The sequence below is a fragment of the Sapajus apella genome, unplaced genomic scaffold (genome assembly GCF_009761245.1).
Source record: "Sapajus apella isolate SASKATOON/1434 unplaced genomic scaffold, GSC_monkey_1.0 scaffold14, whole genome shotgun sequence".
Taxonomy (NCBI): Eukaryota; Metazoa; Chordata; class Mammalia; order Primates; family Cebidae; genus Sapajus; species Sapajus apella.
Window position 1 is genome coordinate 4373885 of NW_022436954.1, and position 10276 is coordinate 4384160.

At 45.2% G+C, this 10276-nt stretch overlaps 1 protein-coding gene across 1 annotated transcript in view; it reads left to right on the forward strand.

Moving 5' to 3' along the window:
- Positions 1-9329: 9329 nt before the first annotated feature.
- The window catches only part of SPTBN2 (spectrin beta, non-erythrocytic 2), a 44454-nt gene continuing 43507 nt past the window's right edge, over positions 9330-10276 (forward strand). The window contains exon 1 of the mRNA XM_032282720.1: positions 9330-9889. The gene's annotated coding sequence lies outside the window, so the exon portion shown is untranslated. The remainder of the gene's footprint in view (positions 9890-10276) is intronic.

Consider the following 10276-nt stretch of genomic DNA (forward strand, 5'->3'; position numbering starts at 1 on the left):
GCCCAGGATAGAGTGCAGTGGTGTAATCTCAGCTCACTGCAATTACCGCCTCCCAGATTCAAATGATTCCCCTGCCTCAGCCTCCCGAGTAGGTGGGATTACAGGTATGTGCCACCACACCTGGCTAATTTTTTTGTATTTTTAGTAGAGACGGGGTTTCATCACGTTAGCCAGGATGGTGTTGATCCCCTCACCTTGTGATCCGCCCACCTCAGCCTCCCAAAGTGCTGGGATTACAGGTGTGAGCCACTGTGCCCGAACTTTACCTCTTTCTTTAGGTGTTATGTTGTAGTTTTCCATAGTACAACAGGAAAATTCTCCCAGTAATATAGTTAAAATAATGTCTATGAAACAATCTGAGAGTTTTAGAATATTTAAATTCGAAGAAAAAAATTTTTTTTTGGAGACAGAGTTTTGCTCTTGTTGCCCAGGCTAGAGTGCGGTGGTGCGATCTCGGCTCACCGCAACCTCCACCTCCCAGGTTCAAATGATTCTCCTGCTTCAGCCTCCCCAGTAGCTGAGATTACAGGCATGTGCAACCACACCTGGCAAATTTTTGTATTTTTAGCAGAGACGGTTTCACCATGTTGGCCAGGCTGGTCTCGAACTATTGACCTCAGGTGATCCAACATCCACCTGCCTCAGCCTCCCAAAGTGCTGGGATTACAGGTGTGAGCCACCATGGCTGGCCTAAATTAGAAGAAATCTTAAAGGTCATTTAATCTAGTATTTCCCAGCCAGAGAAACAGTATTTTTTTTCAATTCATTCCTTTATCCCCATCTCTTCTTTTGAATAGCCTCTCTCTTCCTCATTCCTTAAATTCTCTCTGGTATCCAAGGTAGAGAGTTGATTCAGTTTGCATTGTATATTTAGTGTGTTTAGGGTTGGGTAACACTGACCTACTTCACCTCCCTATTTCATGCAGTAATCATTCTAACAGTCATAACAAGTTGATAATCTAGCTTTTACTTGAATATCTCATGTTGGGAAATTTGCCACCGTAGAGGTAACCCATTCCAGCTTTAGGCAGCAGTGGTTTTGTAGGGTGCTTTTCATTATATCAAGCTAAAATCTACTTCCCTTCTCTGCCCCATGTCTTCCACCCATTGGTCCCAGATCTGCCCGTTGAACCCATAGAGAATCCATCTAATCCCTTTATAAAGGGGCATGGAGAATACCCAGGATTGTAATTGTTAACTTGTCACAGTGGCTCAGACCTGGCCTGAATGATTGTATTATAGATATCCTGTGCTTTGTATGCTAGCTGTGTTCCTAAAACCTTATATAAGCCCAGTTTTGTGTGAATCAAATCGTTTTAGACATATTGGGAAGTTGACTTTTTAAAAGAAACCGTGTTATCAGTTCTTTTATAAACTGAAGACTCCTTTTGTAATGCAAATAATCTTCCCATTAACATTTTATGCAAATCCAGATTTTCGTACATTGTGCTTTACCTAAGGCAAGGCTTGCCTACATACAAAACAAAGTAAAATAATAACAGAAAGCTAACATTTATTGAGCCCTTATCTGGCATCAGTTGTCAGTACTATTTGATTTCTCATCACAATTTCTTTCTGGAAAATTATCCCCGATTTACAGATGAGGAAGTTAAATACCTCGTCCAAGTTCACACAATTAGGAAAAGATGGACCAGATTTCAAACAAGGTCTGATGTCTTCACACCCTGGAAGTTTCAGAAGCCATCATAGTTGACATGACTAGCTACTAGTTGTGTGTCACAGCCCAAGTAAATTAGGCTGAGATACAGAAAACTGATCTCAAATGTCTATAGCTTCAAAGATGTACACAAAACCTATTCTTTTCTGGGTGCCCTGGGTTTTCTAGTACAATTCAGTTTCCAGTGCAGTTCAACTGAGGAACCCCAAAGCCTTCCCCTCAGTTGTTAGTATTAAACAAATGCCATCAAAATTTATTTTAGGCAGATGGCTATAGTCAGACACTTTTTCTTTCCCTGTTTTTCTTATTGCTGCTGAACAAATTAAGACACTTTCTCAAAAATCTGTATATTCCCAGGGGTTAGTGGCATCAGCTTCTTGGAAGAAAAAGTGGTTTGTTACTGACTGGTAAAATCAAAGGTAGTGAGAATCATGGTTGGTCCCAGACTGCTTCCAGATGAGTCTGAGTCATTCATATGGGCCCAGTTTTTAATGGAATTTAGGTTTGCAAGTTAAAAATAGTTTGAAAGGGATGGTCCATAAATAAGTGCTGGTTTGAGTCCCAACTGGACAAAGATAAATGGATGTAATATTTCTGTGTTCTCAAATCGGTTCTACTTTCTCCAATTTAGTCAACAGCAGCATGCACTCACAACATTGCACAGCTTAGAACATCCCTAGGGACTCTTAGAACCCACGCTTTTCTACACTGTATAAGGGAGCTCGAGGCATGACTCTCTTCAGTCCTCTGTACCCTACCTCCGCCTATCCCCACCTATTAGAATTCCCCATCTGATGTGAGACTTTATCTTGGCTCATTTGCAGACTTGTGCTTTCCAATGCTTGATCATCCTTTGCAAACCATGCCCCAAGCTGGCCAAGACCAAGCTGACATCATGGTCTAAGTAATCACAGGAAATCAGGTCAGTCCTTGGAAAGTATCGAGCTCCCCTTTCTGACCTTTACTTGTGCAGCATGCTTGTTTACAATTCCAAGACGTAGACTCAGGTGAGGAATGTTATTTTCTTTATTTGTCAACTTAGTTCGTCAGCTCTCATTTCTACTGATAACTAAAAAAGAATTAACCGGGCCGGGCGCGGTGGCTCAAGCCTGTAATCTAATCCCAGCACTTTGGGAGGCCGAGGCGGGTGGATCACGAGGTCAAGAGATCGAGACCATCCTGGTCAACATGGTGAAACCCCGTTTCTACTAAAAATACAAAAAATTGCCTGTAATCCCAGCTACTCAGGAGGCTGAGGCAGGAGAATTGCCTGAACCCAGGAGGCGGAGGTTGCGGTGGGCCGCGACTCGCCAATTCCACCCCCCCTTGGATACAAGAGTGAGACTCTGTCTTCCAAGAAAAAAAAAAAAAAAAGAATTAACCCCACCAATCAGATAACTCAATCTGACACTTTGGGCTGGATAATTTTTTTTAAAAAATGTAATCATTGCAAGTTTTTGTGTTTGTTTGTTTGTTTTGTTTGATTGTGTTTTTGACACAGGTTCTCACTCTGTTGCTCAGACTGGAGTGCAGTGGCATGGTCATGGCTCACTGCAACCTCGACCTCCTAGGCTCAAGCAATTCTCCCACCTCTACCACCCAAGTGGTTGGGACCACAGGCATGCGCCACCATGCCCAGATAATTTTTTAATTTTTTGTAGAGACCCATCTCACTATTATTGCCCAAGCTGGTCTTGAACTCCTGGGCTTAAGCAATCCTCCTGCCTCAGCCTCCCAAAGTGCTAGGGCTACAGGCGTGAGACACCATGCCCAGCTATTAATCATTGTAAGTTTTAAACTCAGTCTCTTAGGATTCTCCTTCCAGCCCTCTGATGTTCTTTTTTCTTTTTCTTTCTTTCTTTTTTTTTTTTTTGAGACAGAGTCTTGCTTTGTCACCCAGGCTAGAGTGTAGTGGCATGATCTCAGCTCACTGCAACCTCTGCCTCCCAGGTTAAAGTGATTCTCCTACCTCAGCCTCCCGGGTTGCTGGAACTACAGGCATGCACCACCGTGCCTGGCTAATTTTTGTATTTTTAGTAGAGTCATGTTGGCCAACTCCTGACCTCAGGTGATCCACTCGCCTCGGCCTCCCTAAGTGCTGGGATTACAGGCATGAGCCACTGCACCCCACTCTCTGCTATAAATTTTAAAAGCTCTAGTTAAGGGTTCCAAAATGAAGAAGTTAAGTTTGATCACTCTGTATCATCCCTATGTAGAGGGCAGTGCATCTACGAAGCACTTGCTGTTGCCATTGCTGCTGCTGCTTAAGCCATGGAGATAGATTAGGGATAAATCAAATGGGAAACACATCATTTGATATGAAAACATTTCATTTTATCTATTTACAATAAGAAGTCATCTTCTCTTTCAAGGTCTTTCCTTTCATTCCTTAGTTTACTGCACAGATATCTATGTGTCTGCTCTGCAGGGGGTAGATACAACTGTGAAATAATTTGTGTTCTCTTCCCTCATGGTGCTCATGCTGTAAGAGGGAACACAACCAATGGGCAGTGATGATCCAGTATGGAGTGCTCTCAGATTGCTCTGTCCCAGACTTGGAGCTCAAGGAAGGCTTTCCAGAGGAAGTAATACCTAAATTGAGACCTGAAGGATGAGTAAACATTGGGTGAATGGAAGAGGGAGAGCGATTCTAGCCAGAAGGAAGAACATGGTCAAAATCCCACAAACATTGGGAAATCTCCAAGAGGTTCCTTATGGCGAAGACATAGATGCCAAGGGCAGAGTGGTAAGAGACCAGGCTGGAGAGGTAAGCAGGGCATGCAAACTTTGTAAGAACTTTAGACTTTGTCCTAAGGGCAGTGAGGGAGCCGCTGAAGGGTTTTCAGAAGAGGAATGATCTATCAGATTGATGTATTAAAGAGACTACTCTAGGCCAGGCGCGGTGGCTCAAGCCTGTAATCCCAGCACTTTGGGAGGCCGAGGCGGGTGGATCACGAGGTCAAGAGATCGAGACCATCCTGGTCAACGTGGTGAAACCCCATCTCTACTAAAAATACAAAACATTAGCCGGGCATGGTGGTGCGTGCCTGTAATCCCAGCTACTCAGGAGGCTGAGGCAGGAGAATTGCCTGAACCCAGGAGGCGGAGGTTGCGGTGAGCCGAGATCACGCCATTGCACTCCAGCCTGGGTAACATGAGTGAAACTCCGTCTCAAAAAAAAAAAAAAAAAAAAAAGACTACTCTAACTGCATAGTAGATAAGATGGCCCAGGAGGTGTGTAGAGAATAAGGAAAGGCCTAGACAAAACACCACCATCAACAACAAAATTAAGTGACAGGCAGAAAAGGAACCCACAAAAGAAGCAGAGAAGAAGGGACCACAGGGCTTGAAGGAAAACCGAGAGAATGGCAACCCCATGCCAAAGGAAGAAAATTTCAAGAAGCAGGGCATAATTAGAGTCAATTGCTGCCAAGAGGAGAAGAGAGCAATTGGAAACTAACAGCTGAATTTTCCAATAGGATTATTGACAACCTTGTTGAAAGCAGCTTTAGAGTGGAAGTTCTATTGCATTGGATTAAGTCAATTGTATCAGTGCTCATCTATCCCCTTCAATTACCATCTATCACTACACTGATGTCTTCCAAATGTATATCTTAAGTCCAGACCATCCCTTTAAAGTCTACGCCCATATACAATTGACTACTCAATATCTCCACTTGATTGGTTCAAAGATATCTCAAACCCAGGTTTCAAAACCAACAATCGCTCCACCCAAACCTGGTCTCCCTGTAGTATTTTTCTTCTCAGCAAAGAGTAGCTCCATTATTCCAGTTGCACAACCCATCCTTGACTAACCCTTTTTCCTCACCACCACCCCTATATCTAGCCCATCACCACATCTGGTCAATTCTTTCTACTTGTGCACTCTATCTCTACTGCCAGCATCTAAGTTCAAGCTACCGTCTTCTCTCTCACCCTACCCACAGTGGTAGCCTCCTAACTGGTTTCTCACACCAGTCTTTGCACCTTTCCATAGCAGCTAGAGTAACCTTTTTAAAATACAAAGTTGATCCTATCACTTCCTTATTTCAACCTTTCAATAGGCTCCCAGGCCTCCAAAGGTGAAAATCAAATTATTTAAATGACATAAAAAGCTCTACATGACCTAGCCTTTGCCTATCTCCCCAGTCAAAATTCTCTACACATTCCCTCTTCCCCTCTATTTTTCCTGCACCTTGGTCTTTTCTCCATTTCTTTTGTTTGGTTTTGATTGCTTTGTTTTTTGAGACAGTCTCGCTCTGTCACCCAGGCTGGAGTGCAGTGGCACGATCTCAGCTCACTGCAGCCTCCACTTCCTGGGCTCAAGCAATTCTGCCTCAGCCACCTGAGTAGCTGGGATTACGGGTGTCTGCCACCACGCCCAGCTAATTTTTGTATTTTTAGTAGAGATGGGGTTTCACCGTATTGGCCAGGCTAGTCTCGAACTCCTGACCTTAGGTGATCCTCCCGCCTCAGCCTTCCAAAGTGCTGGGATTACAGACGTGAGCCACTGTGCCCAGCCTCTTTTCACCATTTCTTATGTACACCATGTGTCCTGCAACATCAGGCCTGTTAGCCATACACTCTGTGGCTAAGAATATGAGTTCAACGGTCAGATTGGGTTAAAATCCCAGCTCTACCCTTGCCTGGTTTGATGACCCTGGGTAAGGTACTTAATCTCTCAATGTCCCCATTTCCTCATCTGTGAAATGGGGTTAACACTTATCTCTCAGAGTTATAAAGGATTAAATGAAATGATATTTGTAAAGTATTAGAAATACAGTTCCATATTAATGTTAGCAACAGCTATTATTATTCCCCATTCTCTGTCTAGTTAATGCTTCTCATATTTCAGATCTCATCTCAAGTGATCTGAGGTTATGACTCTGTTCAATTCTCTCTTAGCATCCTGAATTTTTCCTTCATAACACTCATTATACTTTGTGGTTATATATCTGATGGGTTATTTTATTAATGTCTGTCAATCCCACCAGTGGCTCCTTCAGGAGAATACAGACTGTATCCATTTTACTCCTCATTATATCCCCAGATCCCAGCACAGTGCCTAGCATATAATAAACCGTATAGTTTTTGCATAAATATTTGATTGAACAGGGGCGAGGAAGTGAAGCCAATCAGTGCAAATGACTCAGGAAGACTGTGAACATACAGGGCAAGGGGAATGCATGGAGTGAATCAGGGTTTCTTGATTATTTTTTTAAGCTGGCAAATGCTTGAGCATGTTTAAATGCGGATGGAAAGGAGCCAGCAGAGAGAAAGCCCAGCAGGAGTAAGGGCCATGAACCTGCAGGAGGGGATGAGACTTAGCATAGGAGCCAGAAGAATCCAATCTGTCTTAGGTGGAAGGAGGGACAACTCTTTCCTGGTATAGAAATAAGAGCTGATAATTCAGCTACGTATGTATGTTTGGTGAGCAGAGCCAAGACCTTTCCATGAATCTTGGTAATGTAAGCAGCAAATGTAGATTCTCTGAGAAGCTCAACAAACTTGGTGGACATCATTCCATTTGTTCTTGCAACTCAAGTAAGAAGGAAGCAGATGTTTTCTTCATTATTGACTGCACTGGTTCACTACAGAGCAAAATAACAAGTTTCCAAAGCAACCCAGTCACAGAGCTGAGATAGGCGATCTCACTGTTCTCTTTATTGAGCATGCTTCCTCTCCAAACTGGGAAACAGTATGGGAAATAATACAGTAAAATCATAATGGCTGACACTGGTTACATGCTTCCTATGTGCTGGGCACTGTTTCTATACCTGCAATAACTCATTTGATGTTCCCCACATTATGATACCACTTTACATGTATGGAAACTGAATCCTAGGGAGGTGAGTAACTTGCCCAAGGTCATACGGTGAGTGGGTGGCAAAACCCAAGGAGTTTTAAACCCAAGGAGTCTGACTCCAAAATGAATGCTTTTAACCATTCTGCTATACTCCCTGTCTAGCAGAGAGGAAAGAACATATTAGGAATTCGAAGACCTGGAGTTTCTACCATGAACTAATTCTGTGAACTTGTACATTCACTTAGGTGTCTGAACATCGGACTGCTCATCAATAGGATAAGAATTAGAATGTTTATCTTACAAGGTTTCTTGAAGGATTATGAAATGCTGAAAATAGGAAATAACTCTACAAAAGATATTATTTTGCTAATCATAATGTTTAATATCCTTGACTTCTAATTGGGTCACAATATTATAGACTGTCATTGAGACCCTCAGTTCCCATAACCAGTGCAGCAGCAGCAGCTTGGTGATTCCAGTTCCTTTGGCAGGGCAGCTGATTCTCATCCCATCGGCTTTAATGTCCCGACCAAGTCTCCCTGATGACGGTCATGCACAGGTTGGTGCCTCCTTCCCCCTGAACCACGTATTCCTACTTCTGGGAAGAGTTGCAGCTTATGCCCTTGTTTCTTTAATGCACTGCCTGAAAAAGTGGCTATTAAAAATAATAATAGGGCCGGGCGCGGTGGCTCAAGCCTGTAATCCCAGCACTTTGGGAGGCTGAGGCGGGTGGATCACAAGGTCAAGAGATCGAGACCATCCTGGTCAACATGGTGAAACCCCGTCTCTACTAAAAATACAAAAAATTAGCTGGGCATGGTGGTGCGTGCCTGTAATCCCAGCTACTCAGCAGGCTGAGGCAGGAGAATTGCCTGAACCCGGGAGGCGGAGGTTGCGATGAGTCGAGATCGTGCCATTGCACTCCAGCCTGGGTAATGTGAGTGAAACTCTGTCTCAAAAAATAAATAAATAAATAAATAAATAAATAATAATAATAAATAGCCTCAGGCCAGGCTTGGGGGCTCATCCCTGTAATCCTAGCATTTTGGGAGGCTGAGGTGGGCGGATCACCTGAGGTCAGGAGTTCAAGACCAGCCTAGCTAACGTGGCAAAACCCCGTCTAAATCAGTCATGATTTACCTTCCACTTGGCTCGGAAAGAAAAATACAAAAATTAGCCAGGCATAGTGGCGTGCACCTGTAATCCCAGCTACTAGGGAGGCTGAGGCAGAGGTTGCAGTGAGCCGAGACTGTGCCACTGCAGTCCAGCCTGGGAGAGAGCAAGACTCCATCTCAAAATAATAATAACAGCCTCAAGTGCAGCTAACTGTGAGGTACACACCAGAAGGCCAAGTTCCAGTTTCGTGGTAGAAGCACAGGTATCAGAGCTAGGAGAGAACTTTAAAGTAATCTTTCAGTGCAACTCTCCAACCCTCCTCCCAACCCATTTTATAGACTAGGAAAACCAAGGCAAGCTAGATGAGATGACACTACTAGTTAGGGTTGTCAAAACCATATCTGGAAAGTACTTCCATTGCATATATTTGTTTCAGTATGCATACCTTTTCAGAAAGGAGCAAAATCCTAAATTACCCATAAAGCTATTATAAAAACTGCAATAAATAGAAAAAAAACTTCAGTCCAATAATTCATTCAAAACCCATTCTTTGAGTGCCCTTACTTGCCCATTTCAGGCATTCCCTGGATAGAAACGAGCCCACATCTTCAGGGGCAGTACATAACCTGACCGCTCTGTACAAAGCCTACTCTGTTACCACTGGTTCATCTCTGAGCTGAGTTTTCTAATCTGGAAAAACAGCACCTACTTCTCAGAGCTGGAGTGGGGGTGGGAGTGTCACATGAGATGATGCGCTTTTAGCACCCACCTGGCACTCTGTGAGTTTGTCATGATTTGGGCATAATCCCTTCCTCTCCTAAGAAGGCAGCAAGCAGTTCACCTTGGTTAAGGACCTTAGACCTTAGACTACTCAGACGGTAACAAACCAAGGAGAAACCCAGCGTGTCAGGCCTAGAAATGTCCGCCCCCACCCCCACCCCCCTCAAGACGGTGACTAGGCCGGAATTCTCCCGGTTGATAAATGAGAGGAGCTGAGAAGCGCTGAGATGCCTGTTCCGAGCATCTGATCCGCAGAAGGCGAATCTCCACTGTGCCATGGAGATGTTCTGGGAGGGAGAGCCGGCCCAGCTGCCTGAAGGAGGACGCGAGAGCAAGGGGACCGGTGAGAGGAATGCTTAGGGGAGACGGACTGGAGGTGCCCGGAGAGGAAATCTTGAAAAGGGGAAAAGAGGCTGGATCTCGGGAAACCTCGTTGGCGGTATCACTACAGGAAGGATCGCGTGTCTCAGGGATACGGATTTTAGAGGAAAAGCAGAATAGGGACAAAGGTGAGTTGTCCGCACTGGGGAGACCAAGCCCTATAAGCTGTGGTGGGGACCCGGGGCCAGCGAGGACCAGAAGGCAGGGTTTTGGGGGAACCCGCACGGAAGGTGGCTGGGGGTCGGTAGCCGGCCTCGGAGCTGCAGCCGCGTTCGCCCCGGGGCAGGTCAGCGACCCCGGGCCGGGAGCGAGGGGGAGCACCACGAGGGGCCGTGGTTGCCATGGCGCCGGGAGGGGAAGGGGCGACTTGGGCCCCTCCCCGAGCCCTGCGGGGCTGCCGGCTCCAGATGGTCCGGGGCCTCCCGCGGGAGCCGGCGGCCTGCGGCAGGGGGAGGCTATTGTCCTCCTTCCGCGGCGCCGCAGTCCCGCCGCTCGCGCCCGCGCGCCGCCGCCAC